The sequence below is a fragment of the Diceros bicornis genome, chromosome 28 (genome assembly GCF_020826845.1).
Source record: "Diceros bicornis minor isolate mBicDic1 chromosome 28, mDicBic1.mat.cur, whole genome shotgun sequence".
Classification (NCBI taxonomy): domain Eukaryota; kingdom Metazoa; phylum Chordata; class Mammalia; order Perissodactyla; family Rhinocerotidae; genus Diceros; species Diceros bicornis.
In genome coordinates this window covers 26,137,617-26,160,212 of record NC_080767.1, presented here as the reverse complement: position 1 = coordinate 26,160,212, position 22,596 = coordinate 26,137,617, and the positions used below count along the sequence as shown (strand labels likewise).

Here is a 22,596-nt window from a genome sequence, read left to right as displayed (position 1 = left end):
AAAATATTCTACAGATTTATGATGATGATGTTGATTGGGAGATTTTTGAATTGCAAGGATGAAGATAATGACAACTTTCCTTTAATATATCATTGATACCCATTCACTCTTTTCCATGATCTTCTACTATCTGTCGGGCACCGTATTAGGCACAGAAGTTATTTTGCTAAATCTGCACAGATTAACACCGGAATGTGCCTAAATGACCACAGACTCAATTCAATAGGCTCTCAGTGCAAATCTACTGTGTACAATGTCCTTTTCTAATCTCTGCAGTTAACACAAACATCAAGGGAATTTGGTTTTTGCTGTTAAGGAAACTACGACACATATTTAGATAACCATGAATGCTGAGGAAGGGAAAAAATACATATAGCCTCCATTACATGGAACTCAGAGAATGATCAGACAAGATGTCATTCTTAACATGCATGTTTACAGGACATTTCTCAGGCCCAGCATTCCCAAACATGACTAAGATGGTGACAAGACGGCTATAGCATCCTCAGCATTTCATCTTGGTAAGTTCAAGTCCACCAGGACTGGTAGTTGAAGCCAGATAAGGAAGAACCTTGATTTTCATGCTAAGAGTGTGAACCTCATTCTGCAAGGAATGAAGATAAAGAGAAAACAACAAGTAGTTTGGTTTGCTTTACTTTTTGTCATTTTTGTTCCTACAGATGAATGACCTAATCTGTCCTTAAGGATCTCCCAAGTGAATTGTCAAATAACGGAGCAGAATATACATGTGTAGCATATCAAGATCATCAACCCAGCACAAGAAGTTTTTGATCTATGTTTTATGGGGCAAAGGAGGCAAGCCAGATCTGGGGATGTTGGGAGTGGGCAACAGTAGTGGTAGGGGACAGTGCCATGACCACAGGGAGTCTGTATGTGACCTGCTTTACCATTGGTAGCCAAGACCTTGGGGATGTGCCTCCCCCAGGGAATCTCTAACTGTGCCTCAGTCAGTAAGCTCAGATAGGCAAGAGAAGGTTCTGCGTATGCATAGAGTGGCAGTGCAAGTTGCAGAGCTTACTTCAGAGGGTCATAGAGTATGGCCTATGAAGGCACTGGGATGCTTGTTAAAAGTAGATTCTATAATCCTCACCAGGAACAGATGTCCTTGGAGTAATTCTGAGTGGCCTCTAAAAACAGAAGGTCAAAGTTTCTGTCATATGGTTCTTAAGAGAAACAGCAAATCAAGTTGGAAAGGGATTCATAGAGAACATCTTGTGATTCTTCCAAACATTTGTTCACTCTCTTCTAGTTCTAAAAGCTGAGAATTCAGGCTGTAGGGAAAAACAGATGTTCTCTGCCAGAGTGGATCCTACAGATGGGATTTGTAGCTTATACAATCTTGGGGCCCCCTTAAGAAAAGAATACAAAAATAATGAATAAAAATTTCAACATGAAAGTAAATATTTAAAACTAGAAAAGAAGTCATAACAAATTGCAATGTTAACCTACTGAAAAAGCTGAAATGCTGACACATATTTCACAAAAGCTAGAAAAACAACCACGATTTTTCTTTATAACCTGCATACCATACCTCTATAATATTGTCTACATTTTAGCTATATGCTTTTGATATTTTCATATGATGATATTTTTAATTATTTTCTATAGAAAGATTAGAAAATTAATTCAGTTTTTTTTCCTCCAAAGCTATTTTTTCTTAACTGACACTTTGAAAATATTCCATTCATCTTCACTACTCATTATTGAAATTTAGTGTAAATATTTAGCATTGGTGTCATTTTGGGAAAAGCAGCATCAGATTTATTTAATATATGAGTATTAAGATTTCAGAAAATTTCAATTTTTCTTGTGCAGTGGTATATCTTAAATATTCTTGGCATTGATGATACTCATTAACCAGTTTGTGTTCCATATCCATATTGGATTGACATATTTTGACTTTTATGATAACTTTGTTGATGTGTGTAGTTCACGTCAAATCAGCAAGAACTGAATGAGAACACACAAAGATTTGATTGGGCCGAGCAATTCTGACCAATGAAAGAGAGAGACAAATGCAGAGTCTAACAGAGTGAAGAACTTAGTTCAGATAGAGGGCAGTGGGCAAGCTGGAGAGCAGGGGTAACGAGACTGGAAACACGTCTTACAGCCAGGAATGTAGGTCTGGAATGAGCATTAAATACTGGCAATTGTCTGGAGATGTATTACCATACTTCTAAATTTGGGAAACAGATACCTGTTGATTTATCACTAAACTTATAAAAAGGCAATGATGTGCAATGCTAAAATCAATACTAGAAGCAGAAAAATACCTATTTGATCTAGCTCTGCCCCTTACGAATCTGTGAATTCTTATTAACAATAACTTAACTAGTCACAGAAGGGATGACAAACCACAAAAACATGCCCCACCAAACTCCACAAATTATAAACCCAATTAAACTCCCTTTTTGCTGAATGCAAAAGTTCCATACCACTGGACATGAAGTAAAGTGTAATGGAGGGAGAGTCAGAGTGAAAAGAGATGGTGGTCTTGGCCAATGACATAATAGAATATTTTCCTTTTGAAAATTCTGGAAAAAAAAAAACCCACAACCATTTTATCACATTGCTAACACGACCCCCAAGGGTCCTGAAGCTTGAACTTCATTTGCCTCCTGGTACGTCTGCCTCTGCTCCCTGTGGTTTCCAAGGAGCTCACATTCTAGTTAGAGGAGTTAGACAACAAACACAAGAAGAAAATAATAAATAGACCATTTCAGATAGTTATTGTTCTATGAAGAAAGTAAAATATGACCTATGATAAAGAGTTACGGCAGGCAGGAGAAGAAGCATCTCTTAGAGGGAGAGGTCAGAGAAGACCTGGCTGAGGATGCCAAATTTGAACCAAGATCTGCATGAGGAGATATTCAGACTTCCAAATCTGCAACCTGGACCATGAGGCCCAGAATGGGGGAGTGACTAGTCCAAGCACCCACAGCACATCAGTGGCAGAGCTAGGACTATAGCTGAGCCAACCTGAACCAAATTAAAATTCCTTGCTACTCAGGGATTTCATGTAACGTTTCACAGTAGATATTCTTGACTTATGCAAACTGAGACGGCACTTACTGCTTTCACTATGTTCCTAGTAACGGGAGTTAATTTTTTTTTTAATCACCAAAAAGCCAAAAACTGAGCAGTCAGTTCAATAGTCAAACAGCTATTTCACTATTTAAAGATAATCACGGGGCCTGCCCGGTGGCGCAAGCAGTTAAGTGCGCGCACTGCGCTGCGGCGGCCCGGGTTTCACTGGTTTGAATCAAGGGCGCGCACCGATGCACTGCTTGTCAAGCCATACTGTGGTGGCGTCTCATATAAAGTGGAGGAAGATGACACGGATGTCAGCCCAGGGCCAGTCTTCCTCAGCAAAAAGAGGAGGATGGGCAGATGTTAGCTCAAGGCTGATCTTCCTCACACACACACAAAATAATAACAATGATTAGAATAACTCATTTCAGGACCATAAAATCATTAAAAGAAAAAAACAGAGAGAGCTATAAAAGCTCTGAGAGTTCAATCAGCCAAATATTCTCTAGATTATTTTGATTACATATTGGAATACATAAATCAATCAATTAGTCAATCAATTAATAAAAAGGACTTATACAGTCGTGCATCGCTTAACAATGGGAATACATTCTGAGAAATGCATCCTTAGAGATTTCATTGTTGTGTGAACATCATAGAGTGTACTAACTCAAACCTAGATGGCATAGCCTACTACACACCTGGGCTATATGGTACAGATCTTATGGGACCACCATCATACATGTGGTCTGTCATTGACTGAAACATTGTTATGTGGAGCATGACTGTTTACAGAAAGGGAGGCTACGTATACAATATAGACTTTATTTATTTACTTACCTGCTATTTATATTATGTGTATTACAAAAACATACACAAGGCATACAAATTTTAAAAGATGCATTGGAAATAAATGAAAATGAAAGTTCCAGAATTTTCTTTCCTCACTCCAGTCGATCATTAAGTATGCACTTTGAGGAAGCTTTGTCTGTCTTTGAGGACAACTGATCTAGTCTATCACTTTCGATTTAAGCACAGAGAAACTGAGACCAGAGAAGAGAAATGAGAAAATAATACTGATGACCCAACAGAATAAGTGGGCTAAAGTGCTTTAAAATAAACTCAGTTTCATAGATATGCAAAGTCTTTTCAACTATCCCCGTTATTTGTTAAAATTATAATTTTTCATATGCTTTCATTTAGTCTTTGCAAGTCCTTTCCTTATTCCCTAGAGATTTATGCTTGGCTTTGATCTCCTCGTAAGAGTGAGGAATCCTGGATCAACAAACCCCTGTCACCAGATCCCAGCAAAGAGCCAACTCCCTAAAGTCCACGGGCTCAACCTGAACTCAATCTGTTTCGTTCAAGGATTCCCAGAACCAACACAGGCTTCCGGCCTGCTTAGGAACGCAGCACTGCACTTCTCAATAGCGTTTTATGACACATTTCTCAAATCAAATTTAAAAGCATAACTGAGCGGAATTAAATTAATGCCGTCTGGTAATGTCAGCTGCACCAGAGCTGCAATAGGATAGCTTAGCTCCTAAATCTTCTAGAGCTTCGTGATACGTATTCAGTCCGTAGTATTATTGAGAGAATCTGTGTATCCCATGCGTGTGTGTGTGTGTGCGTGTGTGTGTGTGTGTGTGTGGTGTAGGGGTGGGGGCTGGTGTGAGGCCGAGCAGCCTTTGAGAGCATGACAATAGGTAGAGGTACTAAATGACCAGGCATGCCCCATGACCTTGATGTTTTTGAGTTGACATTTGCATCTTCCTTCATGTTCCGTGGAGTATGCTTAGCTTCGTTATATAATTTCATCATCATGATCACCCTGTGGGGAAAGTATCCATGTTTTTATCTCCTTCTTTTATTTTTTTTCACTTGAACCCAAGTGCCCTGACTCCAAAATCAGCATTCTTTCCACTGATTAAGTTTAATACTAATGATAACACTACCTGTCTTTTCAAGGTTCCTTCAACCTCTCTGTTGCTTAATTCAATATTCCATTAGTAATTTTCATCTTAATTGACTCAATAGCAACATTTTACTTAGTTATCACTCCCTCACTGTTGAAACATGTTTTCTTCACTTAATTTCAAGATGCATGCCCTTTATTTTTCTTCCTACATCACCTAACACACTCAGTGTCTTTTTCTGGGGCCTCTTTATTTTTTCATTTCTAGACATCGGATGTCCCATGGTTCCTTCTCTCCTCTGTCTAAACTCACCTCCTTGGTGATCTCATCCAATCCATGGTTTTAAATGCCACGTTACAGTAAGGACTTTTAAATTTACATCTTCAGTCAAGACATAGCTCCTGAGCTCAGGTTCCTATATCCAACTCTTCCAGGCATCTCCACTGGGATATCTAACAGGCATATCGAATATAACCAATCAATTTTCACATTCCCAGGCTGCTCCTTTTTCACTGTCTAATGATTTCCGTCACAGGGAGTATGGGTGTACACGACAATAGGGAGTAAGGCTTAGCATACAGACCTTGTTATCTGACCACTCTGGTTCAATTTCTGGTTCTACCTATTCCTACATTGGTTAAGTTATTTAAGCCTCTGTTTTCCATTCTATAAAAGGATTATAACCATAGTGTCTTCCATAATGGGTCATAGTGTGTTTAATGAGATAACACACGTGAAATTGTAGCACAAAGTAAACATTCAAAAACATGTAATCATTGGCATGTGAGACTCTTCATAACAAGAGAACTATGAGTTTGGAGATAACCAGATAGATACACGTGGAGGTATGACCCACACAAATTTGGAAATTCCACACTGTTTGAAGGGATGCATGGACAGGTGAAGGTTTGTCTCCCAGTCCTGATTGTTGAGACAACCAGACTACGTCAAGGAATACCTACAACTTAACACCAAGCTGCGGAGGTCAGACTGAGAGTGCTGTGGAAATCCAAGAGGCCAGTGTACCTCACAAAAGTCCAGAGAAGCATCTTGAAGTATGTGGAATTTGACATGACTTAAATCTTACAGATCCTGACAGTTCTGCCAATATCTAACACCATGCCTGCATGTAGGTGGCATCTAGAAATATTTGTTGAATGAAAATAAATATTTGGGTAAATAAAAACTGAGGATGATGAAGAAAGCACAGTGCATGGTGAAAGGTCTGAGGAAGGTAGAGGGTATAGCAAGTATATTAGTTACCTAATGCTACATAACAATTTACCCCCAAATTTAGCAGCTTAAAACAACAAACATTTATCATCTCTAGAGGGTAGCTGACATGACAGATGACTTTCAATAAATATTTATATTAAAACTAACTACAGAAATCATGCCAAGACTTACAGAAGTGGTTGTCTTTATTTATTTTACTAATAATGTGCCAGTCAGTTTAGAAATATTTACTATGTTATCTAACTTTATCATCACAATCGTCCTATGACATAACGGTCACTCTGTCTTATTAATTAATTATTTAAGTTATGTATTTATTAAGCAACTATTTATTAACCTTCTACAGATTCTGTGAACTCGGAAGCAGATAACACAGATAAAAATCCCTGCCTTCACGGAACTTATATCAAAGAAGGGAAAGAGAGAGAATAAATATATATGAATATACAGTAAAATGTGTAGTAGTATATCAGAGGGTGATGTATGCTGTCAGGACAATAAAGCAAGGAAGGAGAAAGGAGGCACCCCAAACACAAAGAAATTAAGTAATTGCCCAGCATTGCACAGCTAGCAAGGGGCGGAGACAAGAGTCTGATTACACATATGCTAGCATGGCTGCTTACCGTACACGGTACCATAACAAGAATTTCAGAGCTTCTTTAGGGCACTTTACCAGTTAAGCTTCCTCATGCAGCTAGTTGAAGAAAACCTTAATTCAAATGAGAAATTGCTTCACATCCTAGAAAGTCCAGAAATTCCAGCCCTGGAATGCCAGAAACGGTCTTCCCTCTGGGAACAAGGCAGCTGTAATTTTTGCTTCCCGTCCAGATACTTCAACATGCACTACAAGAAAGTGAACATCCTCTTGGCAAAGAAACCTTTCCCAGAAGGTCTGAGTAGACTTCCCCTCGTTGTCCAGAGCATGATCACGTGACCCCCACCAAGCACATTCCTGGCAAGGTCATGAGTACCCTCAGTATTATGGATTTATTCCTGGAGTTGGATAGAGTTATTCTCCGCTGTGTTATGCAAGGCAGCAACGGTGATTTAAAGCAAATCTGTCAACAGGAGAAGTGGGGAGTGGGAAACTGCCAGCTTTTGCCATTAATATGGATCAAGCCTTATTCACAGTCTAGTGATCAACAGTGGACACATAAAAGAAATTTCATAAGTAGTTATTGATTTGAATTAGAGTAAGAAATAGAAAAAAAACTACAAGGAGTAGAGAAGAGGGGGAAAAAAAGAGGTGGGAGAAGTAGAAGAATTTTGATTCTAATATGAAGAAGAGCTACTGCCCAACACTCTGAATTGAGAGTGAAAAGACTCGGTTCCTCCTCACTGCCCAGCCATTCAATAGCTGTGTGACTTGGGCTAATCACTTAACTTCTCTGTGACTCAGTTTCATGAAGAACAACTCCAGTCTAATAATGCTCTTTAGTCACATTTCATGAACAGCAGAAGATATAATAAAATGCCCGTGTTCAGTGAAAAGAAAGCAATACGTGACATTCCAGTTCAAAGTGGGTCTCTTTCCATTTACAGATACAGAGAGAATTGGAAGGAGTGTGTCTACAACACAAAGATAATTGAGTTAGTCAAGCAGATCATTCAAAGAGGACAACACACATACACAGACACAAGCACTAGTACAGGCGCACGCACACACACACATCCTTGAAATGCTTTCTCACTAAAAAAAAAACAACTCTTGTTTATTGTTCATTGAGCAATTATTATTTGCCAGGCACTAGCTAAATAATTTATGAGCACTGTCTTCATTTAATTTCACAACAACCCAAGAGTTAGATACTACTATAGAATAGTTCCATATTTGAATTATCTGGGATAGATTTTTCGGATTTCCTCTTCTTTTTATATAGATGCACTTTCTCATCACCATTAAACAGATGCCATTTCAGTGAATGACTATGCTCTTCAGATTGTTTCTCCTAGATTTAAACACAGTACTTCAGTCATTTTCCTCGCACCAATGAACCATTCCATTGTGCTTTGAGCTGATCAGATCAAAATTGTTCAGGAAAATTTAGCACCAGCCGGTTCCTAAATGCTGAGATGGCTCTGATTATTTCTTGACTGCCTTGCATTTGCTCATCCAGTCCCAACACCAGAATTTGGTGGTCATCAATCACTTGTAACATGTCCCTCTCAGCAATTCCTCAACAGAAACCTTGACTGTGGAATCTTATTGACAACAGCAAGCTAGTATTTCACAATGGATTCCTCTTCAAAGCATGTTACTCAGATGATGTGCATATCTGATATGAGACAGAAAAACAAGGTTAGGAAGAGATTCAGAGAGAATGAGTGATTTGGCAGGATTCCCATGAGAGCTCCAAGGGAAGGACTAGGGCTAGGCCAAGAGTACAAGTTATGGAGTCAGGAAAGGTGGAGACTTACTGTGGCTCTGCCAATACCGTGCTGTGTGCCCTTGGGCAATTTTTTAAAAATCTCCCAGCATCAATTTTCCCATCTGTAAAAATGAGGGCAGAGAACTAAGGTGAGGTTGGAAAGTATCTGGCATAGCTGCCTGTGACAGACACCAAGAATCAATCACGGTACTTTTTCCCACTGAGCTACGACGGGGTCCCCATGTTCTTCTCAGCACACATTCCACGTAGCCTAGAACAATTAGAGTTGGCATATCGTTTAGAATATATCTGTCATTCCTGGATGAAATAATCTCTAACATCTATTTTGGATCTAATATTTGAGGAATATATTGCCGCTGTGAAAAGAATCATGAACTTGGGATCAGAAGACCGGGTTTAAATTCTGATTCTGACGTTTATTACTTCTGTGACCTTAAGCAAGTCAATTCATGTCTTTGATCTGTTTTTTTTTTTAATCTGCAAAATGGGAATAAAATATCAATGTCCTATGGTCAAAGTGAAGATCAAATGAGATATATGAGACAGTACCCAAAAGCATATAGCATATCCTGGCACATCGTAGACATTTAATCACCCATTAAAATAAATAATTTAAAGGTGACATCTGGTGAGACAAGTGCATATGTGATGAAATTGCTAAGAATGCTAGAAGCCAAAAAGAAAGTGAAAGAGGAAGGGAGTGTCATTCCTCCTTGGATATTTCAACTATTCCTTTTTTCCACCACTGCTGCTGATGGATGCTACAGTCCTAGTCCTGGCCTTATTATCAGCAGCCCATGTCTCATGTCCTCAACCCAATCAAGACGCTGGGTCTTCCTCTTCAGCTCTAGATATTTCTGGCTCACAAATCAATTCTTAAATGATACCTCCAAGAACAACTAGTATCTGTCTGATCCCTCTCTGCCTTTTTTCTCCTCCACTATGTCCTCCCTCTCCACACACAAAGGGATCGATATTCCACCAGTATCTTAACTCAATGGGATACTTCGACTTGGTTCATCTATATTCAGCCTTAATTGGGTGTGTTTGGGGGAAGGGTAGCTTGAGCTCAGGGGTGATGCTAGGAGCTTTTATCCTTCCACATCACCGGCACAACTCTAGGTGTCTAGGGCCTCAGTCTCTGTTTCTGAAGTTCGTAATCATCCTGCTGTTGAAAGATGGTTGTCCACGCAGGATAACTATGGAGGGGGTGTTAAAATATCAGGGCACAAGCAGCATTCTGGCTTGTCAGTTGATCATTGTCAGATTTATTGATTGCAATTACAAGCACTCCTCCAGAGCTTCTCAGCATGGGTGAGGTGTGGTGCTCACTACTGGAATAGAGCTGGGACGGTCTTTAGTGCACATACCTCCCTGCACTGGTGGCAGGTGTTCAATGCTCAGGCAAAACAGAGAAATCTCTTTTTGATGACAGCACCTGAATTGCTCCTCTTTTCTCCCCTTGCCCCAGTCTACAGGATCTTATCTACTTTGGGGTGACTGTGTATATGTGCATGGGGGTACTCATTATGCATACACGCATCTTATCTTTTCTTCTTAGGTCTAAATCAGTTTATGCCTATGTATTCTGTAAATATACTGTCACCCAAAGCAGGAGTGGGCTTGTGTCTAGGAGTGCATGCTGGGTAAGGAACTGGTTCAGAGTGCAAGGGAAGAAACTTGATGAGTTACTAGGTAGGTAGAAAGCATGTTAATTAACGCTTTTAAATATTTTCCAATCACCATTTTCACTAGAACATCTTTTGCTCTAGTATAACCAATGACATAATAATTAGCCTATAAATAATGAATGTATTCTAAGCAGGACAGATATCGTTTGATGAATTTGGATGGCCAAAGATAGGCATGGAGGTGAGTCTAGGAGTAAGAGCTGGGAAGAGCTGAATTACCTTGCAAAATAGAATAAATGTGATTTGGAAGCTCCTAAAGGCATCTGGGCGGAATGAGTTCTGAAGAAGGGAATAAGTGAAAAGGGAAGAAGTGGTCTAAGGCTTGCATACTTTATAGGATGAAGCAGCCATGAATAATCCTCAGTTGAATGGCAAAGGGACTTCTATAATCAAGAACATCTAATACTCAGTTTGGGGAGGTTTGCGTTATTGTCACATAAAACTTCTCTTAGCTCTCCAAATTTTTCACTAAAATATTTTGTACATAAAAGGTGGTATATGCGAGTCATGTGAGTATATGTGTGTGTGTGTGTGAATGAAAGAAGGGCAAAGATGAATGTCCAGGTTGACACAGCTCAAAGCAGTCTCCAAGTGTGGGGCGCCATGCACGTGATGTTGAGATGACTCATAAAGGGTGAAGCCATCAGTTTAAATTGGACAAGTATAGCCCTGCTCAAAACTTGCAGAAATATCACAAGAGTTTTGGACTCCCTAACAGGACAAAATTTGGGACCCAAACCAATCGTGTGCACATCTCAAGGATCAGCAAGGCTCAATGAACATTTGGGTTTGACACTCCCCACAACCCAGATCAATGTCTTCTTCTCTATGGAGTCTTCTTCAAGGACCATCCGAGGAAAATTAATTACTTCTCAAGGCTCTTAAATAACTTTGCTTATACAGAACTTATCATCATGGAGTTTGATGTCTGTGCCTGTCTCTCACACTAATCTTCTTCTCGATGCGATGCCTATTTGTTTATATTTCTTCATGACTTACTCCCATGTTTCGTTCAATGAATTAAAGCTGTAATACTTTTCCTTTGCTTCCTAATAAACGTCTATATACCTCTGCATTGGTTCAGGACTGGGAAAATGGATAAATCCAGCCAGAAGCATCTGGGAATGGCAGAAACTGTGACAGTACGTGCAGAAATCTCCAAAGTCTGCAGAACATAGTGAAAGACTAACCAGAAAGTGATGAACCCCAAAGATGAGCCTAGAGATTTTACTGGCAGGAAGCCGGGACCTTCATAATAGCTCTCTGCACCCAAATGTTAGCATTTTCCCTTCCCTCTTTTCTACCTCTTTCATCCTCCTACCCCATCCTCCTGGAACTTGGACAAAAGCCAAATGCTCCATCCCTAGTAGCCTGGAGTTAGGTGAGACCCAATTCTATAGTGATGAAATAGTCACTATGGAATTCCATATGCCATTGTAATGGGTAATAGTGTCTATGCGGAGGCCCAGGTTGGACCTTGAAGGCATTTCTTATCAATGATTCTGTCTAATAAACTATGGCCAAGATCCAGTATACTTCAGGCCCTCCATAGGTTCAATAGGTTTTGATGGATTTGAGGGAAGCCAAAACACAATGTACAACACTATTTCCATGTTGAAAATAACCACTAAGTTTTAAATAACCAATTTACAAATAAACTTTGGAATAAGCTCCATTGATCTTTTAGGTTGTAGTTTTTCAAAAAAAACAAAGAGTTTAAATTGTTAGTTTGCCCCTCACTACCGTTCACAAACCCTAGGGAGTTTCCATACCACCCTCAGTCTTCACTGGACATAATTTTACCATTTACATTCTCAGGAATGTTTATGGAACACTCTGTGGCCCGCCTTATTCTAATTTGGCCACAGGAAGATGTTCAAATTGATTGTTCAAAATCAATTTAAGGGACCATTAGTCATCCAGAGGCTAATTGCTGTTATTATCTTATTATTCATCATAATCCCAATAACACAAGAATAATGCAAAATTGAAAAGATAAATCCAATTTGCTATGCAGACATCAGAAAAGATCATAGCGATTTCTAAACACAGCCCTTGGGAAGGAGTTTCCATGCTGTTTGCTCCAGTCAGTTTGGCAAACATCTATTAGGCCCTTCCTGTGTACAGAGCCTCAAATTTGCTACCGAGATGAGGGCAGTTATGTGGGGAGGTAGTGGGGTCCTGGGAGGATACAATAATAAAAAGCATATGGTCCTTGATTTGACGGAGCTTTCTGTCCACAAAAAGTGATGTGCCTATTCACTACGATGAAAAAAACAGAAACTAAGAAGTATAAAACAATTCACTAATTATAATGGGTGCACAGTGTAGGAAATAATTTGGTTTCTTTTTTGAGGGATCTAGGAAGACTTCACAGAAGAGGAGGCTTGAAAGCTATGTCTTGAATGATACCTAGTATTCCATTGTTCCAACAAAGAAAAGAGAAGGCATTCTTGGCAAAGGAAATGGCGTGAACAGAGGCACAGAAAAAGTGCAAGTGGTTTAGGGGAGTGGTGGTGCTCCTGTTTGGTCTGAGCAGAGAAAGATGAAGACAGAAGGTGGAACGGGGAGAATTTATAGTTGGAGATGAGACCAAAAGAATATTGCTGTGGGGCTGTGATGGACCAGGATGGCAACATCAGCAACTGGAACTTTATTTTGGGAGCAGACAGAAAACCACTGAGGCTTTAAACTGGGGAAATATGAATACAGGTCTCACACTTGTATTCAGGAAGAGAATTCTTATGCCGATTATGAAAGTTAGTTTAGGGGTGGAGAGTCTGAAAGCAAAAAAAGCAACTGGATTTTGAGTCATTGGAAAAATGTGGGTGAGACGATGAAGTTGAATCTATGCTGTTAGAAACCATGTGCCATGAATAATCCTTTACATGGTTCCACACAGTGGAATATTATATAGCAGTGAAAATGAATGAATTCTAGCTATACTCAATGGTATAGGTGAATTCTAAACATATATTGAATCAAAATAAAAGGAAGTTGCAGAAGACTACCTACACTATGATACTATTTTTTAAAAGCTTAAAAATAAACTAAATAACAGGTTTGGGGTATGTATACGCGTGGTAAACTTTAAAAATGCAAGAAAATCATAAACACACCATTCAAGACAAAAGTTACCTCTGGGGAGGAGGCAGGGAGAGAGAACCTGAATGGGACACATTCATGTTTTTCAATGATATTGCAGACACTGTCTGAGTCTTTACCTGTTAGGTAGTAGGTTAAAGAATGTTTCTTTTATGATTGTACTTCTTAAAGTACATATACATTTCATCCCTTTGTATGCTTCAAATACTACATTAGTTAAAAAAAAAAAAAAAACCTGTTTTCCTGCAAATATTAATTTTAGGAAATCAATTTCCCCTAAGCAATAAGCAAGCAGGCAAGTGATTGAGCAAAATATCATTCTCTTCATTGACCTCTTCTTATCTCAATATTCCAGATTATTCAAGAGAAGTGTTTCTGCTTCTTTTTTTAATCGACATAATTTGGAGAAACAAAGTATTTAAGACGGCTACCACCTTGCCTCTGGTCCTTTACATGAAGTCAATTCTTCCATACATGTTGCTGTGAAGAATTGCACAGAGAATACAACTATGAGCAAGAAAGGGTTCCCAGGCTCCACTTACAGACTCAGTCTGTTGCTTCACATTCTCAAATCTTCAGACTTCGGATTCCTGATCCTGGACCCTGGTTTTTCACATCTGCTCCTATACAGTAATGATGCTGAAGAGCTTGCATGTGCCAGGTAAGCATATGAAGCATTTTATAATAGATAACTCACTGCATTCTTGTAACAACCCTATGAGACATTACAATCTTGACTTTTCAGATGAGAGTTCTAGGGCTTATAATTATAAAATAATCTGCCTAGGTTAGGCAAGCAGTAAGTAGTAGGGCCTGATTTTGCACCCAGGTTATCTGAGTCCAGAGCCCATGATTGTAACCACTTTGATAAATGTCTTTGTCTGATTAGCTTTGCAACACCCCATCTCCTTGGATTTGGTGAGTCCTTGTCATTTTCAAGGACAGCCAGGGTATCCACCAGCCCACTGACAAATCTAGATTCTCATGGGAGGAGAAGGTTCAGATAACATCAACCAAAAAAATAAAGACAGTTTTGTAAACTGACCTATCCCAGATTTTCAAACCTATTTAGTAAATGGGTTTAAACATCCTTGATGACATATAATAGCAAAAAGACTGGGAAAGGGAACTAAGATATAGTCTGGGCCATGGTGTGGGTTATGGAATTAGGTGAGCATGGGCGAAGAGTCCAAATGATAGTGCTCACATGAACACTGCAATCTAGGTCTCCGTTGAAACTGGCATTCATCTCTGAAGAGGTAAATTACAAAGAGTCCTGGCAAGAGAGGATGGAAGAATCCAAATTCTGAGTAATCTTATCCTTGTAGGATAGAGACTCAGCCATGACTCCTTGTATTAGGAACTGAATTTAGCAAAGGAAAGCCAGGTTAAGAGCAAAGACAGAAGTCATTGATTCAGCAAATACAGCTGGAGTTCATGGTTAATGTCCAATCCTCATGAGCAAGAGCATGGTTGAATGTAGGGCAAGACAGCCTTGTTCACAGGTTGGACTCAACCACTGTCTGGTCAATGTCTACCTCACTGGCATACATGCTAAATGAAACAATGTAGATCAAAGCCTCACAGTGTTACTGGCACACGGTAAGTGTTTACTACATGGTAGGTTAAAGAAAAAGAAAGAAAATATGGATGTTCGTACTCAGAAAAGATTCCAGACTTTGGGAAATATCATTATTTTTAAGCCCATTTGCTTGGAGCAGAGTTTGAGGTCCAGACTCTGTAGCTTTGCTTATTTAGGACTTATCCTCTCCTCCCTGGCTCTGATGGGGCAAAACCATTGGTTGAAATCTCATTGGGTCCTTACTCCAGGATGAGGCTGATGAAGGCAGGGACAAACAGGGGTCAAAAGGTTTCACCAAGGAAAACACAATGTGGGCTGGAATAAAACCGACGGGAAAGGCTGCTCTCAAGCCTGAATTGTGATTGCAGTTTTTTGTTTTTGTAGTTGTTGCTTGTTTAATCTATTCCAGTTGACAAATCTGGTAGAACTACTTCCTGGGGCTTGGTGGATTAAACACTTAAAAGTTTATAAGGGGACATTATATTTCCATTTAACGCTACTGATTACCCTTGGTTCAATGTTATTAGGCAAGTTGGGGTAAATTATTGTTAGTGGGAATCTTATTACTTGGGTCCACATTCAGTACATCCTGAAAGGATCAGGGCACCTGGAAAATCTGGATAATAGGAAAAATACCAATCAGAGAGGCAAAGTCCTAGATCCTGGACCTTCCTATTTAATGCTTTTTTTGTATAGCTTTAGCTCCTTCCACTAGGAGTCAAGAAGTCAGAGAAACTATCATAATTACAACCCTCTAGACTGTGATAATTGCTGTAATGAATTATTGCAATGCAATAAATAATAAACAAATAAAACAGAGCTAATAAAAGTGAGGAATTAACTAAAACTGTAGAGAGTGGAAATCTTCATGGAAAAAGTGGCTTTTAAGCTGGGATATAGAGGAAGGAAGCTCTGAAAATGTTCAGACCACTGAGAGCATTCAAAATGAGGCCCACAACTTTGAATTATCCTCCAAAGCAGGAGGCAGCATACTGCCTGGGAAAGAACAATTGAGCAGGCCAGGAAACCTAGAAACCTGATTATCTGTGTGTCCCTGGGCAAGCCATTCAGATTTTCTGATATATGTAGAAAGAATGAGAAAGTCCAGGACAATTTTTGTTTGATTCAAAGGTTTTTGGAAAGATGTATTTTATATGCACAGATGTGTACGTACTCATGAGATAAGTCAGTACTCTTTTCTTTAAGCCATAAATCATCCTTTTAATTGTTGATCAGCTGTCCATCAAGGCCAGAAGGATGCTCTTGCCTGTTGGGTGTCTGTGTCATCCCTGTGTATTGGCTCCTGAGTGTTTCAATATATTGGCAGCCATGACCCAGCCAGTAACTTACAGGAAGGGGAGGAGTGAAGGAGACAAGCGAAATGGCACCTTCAGAAGATAAAAGGAGGAATGAAGATATTTATCCCTCCTAAGCTCTGTGAGTCCATCAAAAATTAAGGGAGCAAATTAAGTGTTGTTGGGAGGTAATGCTGGATGAGGGCACATGAACTGTTCAGGGTGTCAGAATCATAGGCAGGATGTACATAAGCAATTATCTGATTGTGCCCCTGAAAACAAAAGGCCACCTAGAAAAACCCTCCAGAGGCAGTGTGGTGGAGGAAAAGAGCCACACTATTGGGGTCAGAAGATCTGCATTTGGAGCCCAGGCCTGCTGCAACATATGTGACTCTGATAAATGAATTATCTTCATGGAGATTCTGCTATTTGTAAGATGGTCAAACGATGCTTAGGATCCAAAGTTTCTAGGAAGAGTCAATGAGATAATATATGTGAAGATACTAGATAAAGCATTTGGCATATAAAAAGGAATCAGTAGTGTTGAGGAACAATGGTTGGCTTGAGTTCTTTGAGTATAAGGAACAAAGATTAAATTGAAGGCAGATTGTTGAGGCAAATGATAGATTTTAAGAATAACTATGAGTGAGTTAAGTCTTAACGATATACCAGAAGAGGAGGATCTCACTGAAATTTCAGTGTAAGGTGTTTCTTGGAATCTTAGAGCAAGAATCTGTGGTTCCTCCCTCCAGGACATGTGATTGCTCCAGGTTTTTCATCTACTTCATTGTTCTTTAGACTTCTCTATACCCAGAAATTCTACCTGCTAGATTCAATTCTCTCAACCCTGTAGCTTGATAATGGCCTCTTATGGCTGATCTTTTTGCTTCCAGTTGCACCTTTCATGCATTTATTCACTCACATATTCAACTGATACTCAACACATATCTATCATGTTACAGCATCCTCTATGCTGGTGATAAGGTGGTGTCATAGACAGACACCACGGACACTTTGCACTCTAGTTAGGAGAGGCAGACAGTAAATAACTTACTAGACCAGAAGATGATTCACGCAATGGCGAAAAATCAAGCAGGAACAGGTGATGAGAAGTGGGAGTGGGTGTGTGCAATTTTTTTAACAGAGTGGTCAGAGCAGATCTCACCGAGAAAGGAAAATTTGATCAAAGACCTTTAGGAGGTGAAGAAGTGAATCATGCAGATATCTGCAAGAAGGACATTATAGAAGCACTAGTGTGAAGGCTGTTGCATGGAAGTAGGTGTTGGGAATGTCAAGGAACAAAATGGAGGCCAAGTGGTTGGAGTGAGATGAACAAGGAAGGCAGTAGCAATAAGGAATGAAGTTAAAGAGGTAAGATAGAGACCTTAGTTATATAGGGCCTTGCAGACTATCATAAAAACTTTGGTTTACTTTAAGTGACATGGAAAAGTATTGAACAGAGGAGTGATGTTCTGGCTGCTATCTTGAAAACAGACCCATGTGAGGCAAGGGCAAAAGGCAACAGAATAACTCAAATGAGAGATGCTGATGGCTACAATGAGAGTGGTAGCAGAAAAGGTCGTAAAAAGTGGGCAGATTTGGAGTCTACTTTGAAGTAAGAACTGCTAGCTTTTGGTGACATATTGGCTATGGGCTGATAAAGAAAGAAAAATAAAAATTTCAACTGCTTTGTTTAATCTTAATTCCCACTACCCATCTCCAAGAGGGTCTGATTCTCTGAGTAGGGCTTGTCCTACCAAGCGCTCTCACATGCCACTGGATAGTATATGAATTGGCCACTCCGTCCAGAGCAACTGGTGACAGCCAAGCAGGGGAGTGGGTGTGTGAACTGGTTCCATGCTGGAAGTCAAGGCCATCTTCGGATGTCCTTTCAGCAGGGGGGTGTGGACAGGGCAAGTTTTCCATAGAAAGGACTCAGAACATTTCCTTAGAATGGGATGAGTTGTCACCATGATTGACATGCCTTGTTACAAGTCTTCTTATCTGCCTCATTTTACAGACTGGGAGATGACAATTACAGTGGTGAGATAATAAACTCAAGTTTACACAGCTCTGTCACAGTTTAAGTAAAACTAGAGCCCAAGCCCTCTGCCTCTTTATTTTTTCTTTCTTCACTGCACTCCAACATTCATCTTTAAAGGTGGATTTTTTCCCCCTGTGTTTACTTCCCAAATCACCAAGTCTCCAAGTGAGAGCTTCTGTTCTTGACACCAGCATGGGGCAAATGCAGTGTACTGTACAGTAGTTTTGAGTGTGGCTCTGGTGTCAACTTGCTAGGGTTCAGACCAAAGATCTTACTAATCATGTGTCCTTGGGCAAGTTGCTTCATTGTCCTGAGCCCTTAGGTTGAGATTAATATTTGTGCACATTTCACAGGGCTGTTGTTTAAAATAAAATAATGCTTGGGAAATTCTCAGTGCTGTACCCAGACCCATATTAAATTCTTAAAAATATTTATTAATATTATATATTTTTAATAGTAGTATTAGCAATATTCATATCTTGGATGGGTAGATGAATAGATATATGAATAGATGGAAGAATATCTTATGACATCTTTTTATGAAAAGCCATTTTCTCCTTTGAGGAGGATTTCTTGTCCTTTGATCTGCTTTGGCAGCCTAGCTAAACGGGTGGGGATTCCAGTTTTAAACTATACCCCCTGGGTTATCTGAATAGAATGGTTGAAGAAGAGAAAATGGTCAGTAATGCTAAGAACAGAGTCCATCTAACAGAAATGGCTCCAGCTGCAAGATCATCAGCCCCATAAATTATTTACGCTATTGTTGATCTAGAATCCACTGCTCCAATTTTAAAATTAATTTAGTCTAATTACCCCCACTTAATAAGATAACTTGTCAGTTATCACCACTCCCATAATCTCCTGCATTTCCGTCTCTTTTTAGCCTAAATTATCCTCTTCTAAGCTTGTTTTTAATGTATTGCAAAAAAAAAAAAAAAATCCTTGGAGGTATAATTAACTTTTTCATTCAGAATCCTAATTTCCTCTCCAGCTCTGTTGCTGCAGTATTTAAACTATTTATTATGCAAACTTGGAGAACTTAAACTATGAATTATGTACAAATCTCTGGATGTAAGCTCTGTCCTAATCATGGCATCTCGGTGCCTTTCTAGTTCAAGGTAAGAAAATGTGAGTGAAATGAATGTTGCAATTTACAAATAGGGTTATCTTTGAGACTAGGCTTTTGAAGGGTAATTCTCTTTGCCAGTTAACACTTTTTTAAATCGTCTTTTAATCTATACTGCCTTAACTCTTTTTTATCTTTTTGTTTGTTGTTGTTGCAAATGATGGAGATTTTGATGTAGCTGTTTCTATGCAAGTCTAATAAGTACCAATAGCTTTCCATTCATTTGTTCACTCACTTGCTCATTCATTCATTCATTCATCAAATATTCATTGAGGAATAACTCAGTGTTAACTGAGCTAGGCATAGAATTAAAACAGTAAATACAATGTGCTCAGTCTCAAGTCTCAAAGAACTCATATAATAGAAGATACAGATACTTAGACAATTAAATACAACTTGATAAGTGCTATGTCAAAAGGAAACAAAACAATGTGGGGAGACAGAGGAAGGTCATCTAAGCAGACTGAGGGTGGCGGGGACAGGGAAAGTGTCCTAGAGAATTTGATGTTAAGGAGGAGAATAAGTTGCACGAGCCACTTGGACAAATGAAGGGGGAAAGTATTATTGCTGTGTGTGTGTGCATATGTGGGAAAGAGTAGTCAGGATCAAAGTGGGCAGAAGGCAAGCATGTGTACAGCCTAGAAGGTCAGATAGAGCATGGCCTATTCAAGAATTGGAAAATAAAACAATTCAGTACGGCCAAAATGTGGAGAGTGAGGAGAGGCAAGAAATAAGGCCATAAAATAAGCAATTGAACAGGTTTACATCTCTTACACATTAGAATATTCATTTAATCTGACCTGTCATTCAGGAGGCAAAATGGTAAAAGAACACTCTGCTGAATGCTAGAATCTAGAATTAGTAATTTTTAATTATCTGGTGACACATATATAATCAAGCAGATTATATATGGCTACATCCAGCAGCAGAAAATCTGAAAAGATAAATAAAACCTCTTCGACCATCTTCTACCAATCTTCTACCATCTTCTACCAATTTGCCTCTGAAGTGGAGGAAGGCAAAGCATGGAACGAATAGTAGATTATCGTTACTATGCTTGAACGTGATTAAAGCACTGTTCTTAATGATTTACATCTATCAGATCACTTAAATTTGACAATAAACTACAAGACAGGCACTATTTATTCTATTTTACAGATGAGGAATGGACGCATGGAGAATTTTAAGTAATTTGACTAAAATTAGTGGTGTATAGGTGATTTGAACGCACACCGTTTGGGTCTAGAGCACCACTGCTTAACCACCATAGAATACATCTCATTGGAGCAGAAATAAATATACAAAAGACAGCGTGTTATGGTCTATACTGAGTGGACAGTGATTGCATATTTTTCCAGCCCTATTGAGACAATTGACATATAACATTGTGTAAGTTTAAGGTGTACAATGTGATGATTTGATACTCTTATATGTTGCGAAATGATTATCATAGTAGGGTTAGTTAACATGTCTATCATTTCACATAATTACCGTTTCTTTTTTATGATAAGAACATTTAGGATCTACTATCTTAGCAACTTTGAAGTATATAATACAGCATTATTAATCATAGTCACCATGCTGTACATTAGATCCCCAGAAGTTATTCATCTTATAACTGGAAGTTTGTACCCTTTGACCAACATCTTCCCATTTCCCACATTCTCAGCCCCTGGTAACCATTATTCTACTCTGTTTCTATGAGTTTGGCTTTTAGATTTCACATATAAGTCATATCACACAATATTTGTCTTTTTCCATCTGACTTATTTCACTTAGTATATTTCCCTTAAGTGGAATTTGTTGTCACAAATGGCAGGATTTCCTTCTTTCCCATGGATGAGTATTATTCCATTGTCTATATATACCATAACTTCTTTATCCATTCCCATCTGTTGGTGGATAGTTAGGTTGTTTTGGTGTCTTAGCTATTGTGAATAATGTTGCAATGAACGTGGGAATACAGATACCTCTTTGAGATCCTGTTTTTGTTTCCTTTGGATATATATCCAGAAGTAGGATTGTTGGATCATAAGGTCATTCTATTTTTAATTTTTTGAGGAACCTCCATACTATTTTCCATAGTGACTGTACCAATTTACATTCCCACCATCAGTGCACAAGTGTTTCTTTGTCTCCACATCCTAGCCAACACTTATCTCCTGTCTTTTTGATAATAGCCATTCTAACAGGTATGAGGTGATATCTCACTGTGGTTTTGATTTGCATTCCCCTGATGATTAGTGATGTTGAGCATCATTTCATGAACTTGTTGGCCACTGTATGTTTCTTTGGAAAAATGTCTATTTGATTCTTCTGTCTATTTTTTAATTATATTGTTTGGGTTTTTTTTCGCTATTGAGTTCTTTATATATTTTGGATGTTAACCCCTTATCAGCTATACGGTTTGCAAATATTTTCTCCCATTCCGCAGGTTGCCTTTTCACTTTGTTGATGGTTTCTTTTGCTGTGAAGAGCTTTTCAGTTTGGTATAGTCCCACTGATTAATTTTTGCTTGTGCTTTTGGTGTCATATCCAAAAATGCACTGCTAAGACCAATGTCAAGGAGATTTTTCCCTATGTTTTCTTCTAGGAGTTTTAAGGTTTTAAATCTATTAAGTCTTTATTACATTTCAAGTTAACTTTTGTGAGAGGTATAAGATAGGGATCCCATTTCATTCTCTGCATGTGATTATACAGTTTTCCCAACACCATTTATTTGAAGAGATTATCCTTTCTCCATTGAATGTTCTTGGCTTCCTTGTCAAATATTAGTTGCCCGTATATGCAAGGGTTTATTTCTGGGCTCTCAATGCTGCTCCATTGGTCTATGTGTCTATTTTTATGCCAGTATCAAACTGTTTTGATTACTATAGCTTTGTAATACATATAGTTTGAAATCAGGAAATGTGATGCCTTCAGCTTTGTCCTTCTTCCTCAGGATTGCTTTGGCTATTAGGGACTTCTACGGTTCCATACGAATTTTAGCCTCTCTTTTGTTATCCAAAGGTGGAGCTAAAGCTGAAGTTCCTGGTCTCTCCCTGGTCTGCAGGTTGGGGCTGGCTTTCTGCACATGCTCACTAGCTGTCTGCCAATGCTTGCCCTCGCTGCTATTGGAATGGTGCACAGAGATCCCACCACAGCGGGTGGGGGAGTGTGG

General features: G+C 39.0%; 1 long non-coding RNA gene across 2 annotated transcripts in view; it reads left to right on the top strand.

The window, feature by feature from the left end:
- Positions 1 to 22,596, top strand: part of LOC131393270 (uncharacterized) — a 360,399-nt gene that overhangs the window by 29,232 nt on the left and 308,571 nt on the right. For both annotated transcript variants that reach the window (XR_009215916.1, XR_009215915.1), the window contains exon 2: positions 13,745 to 14,050. This is a non-coding gene — a long non-coding RNA (uncharacterized LOC131393270). The remainder of the gene's footprint in view (positions 1 to 13,744; positions 14,051 to 22,596) is intronic.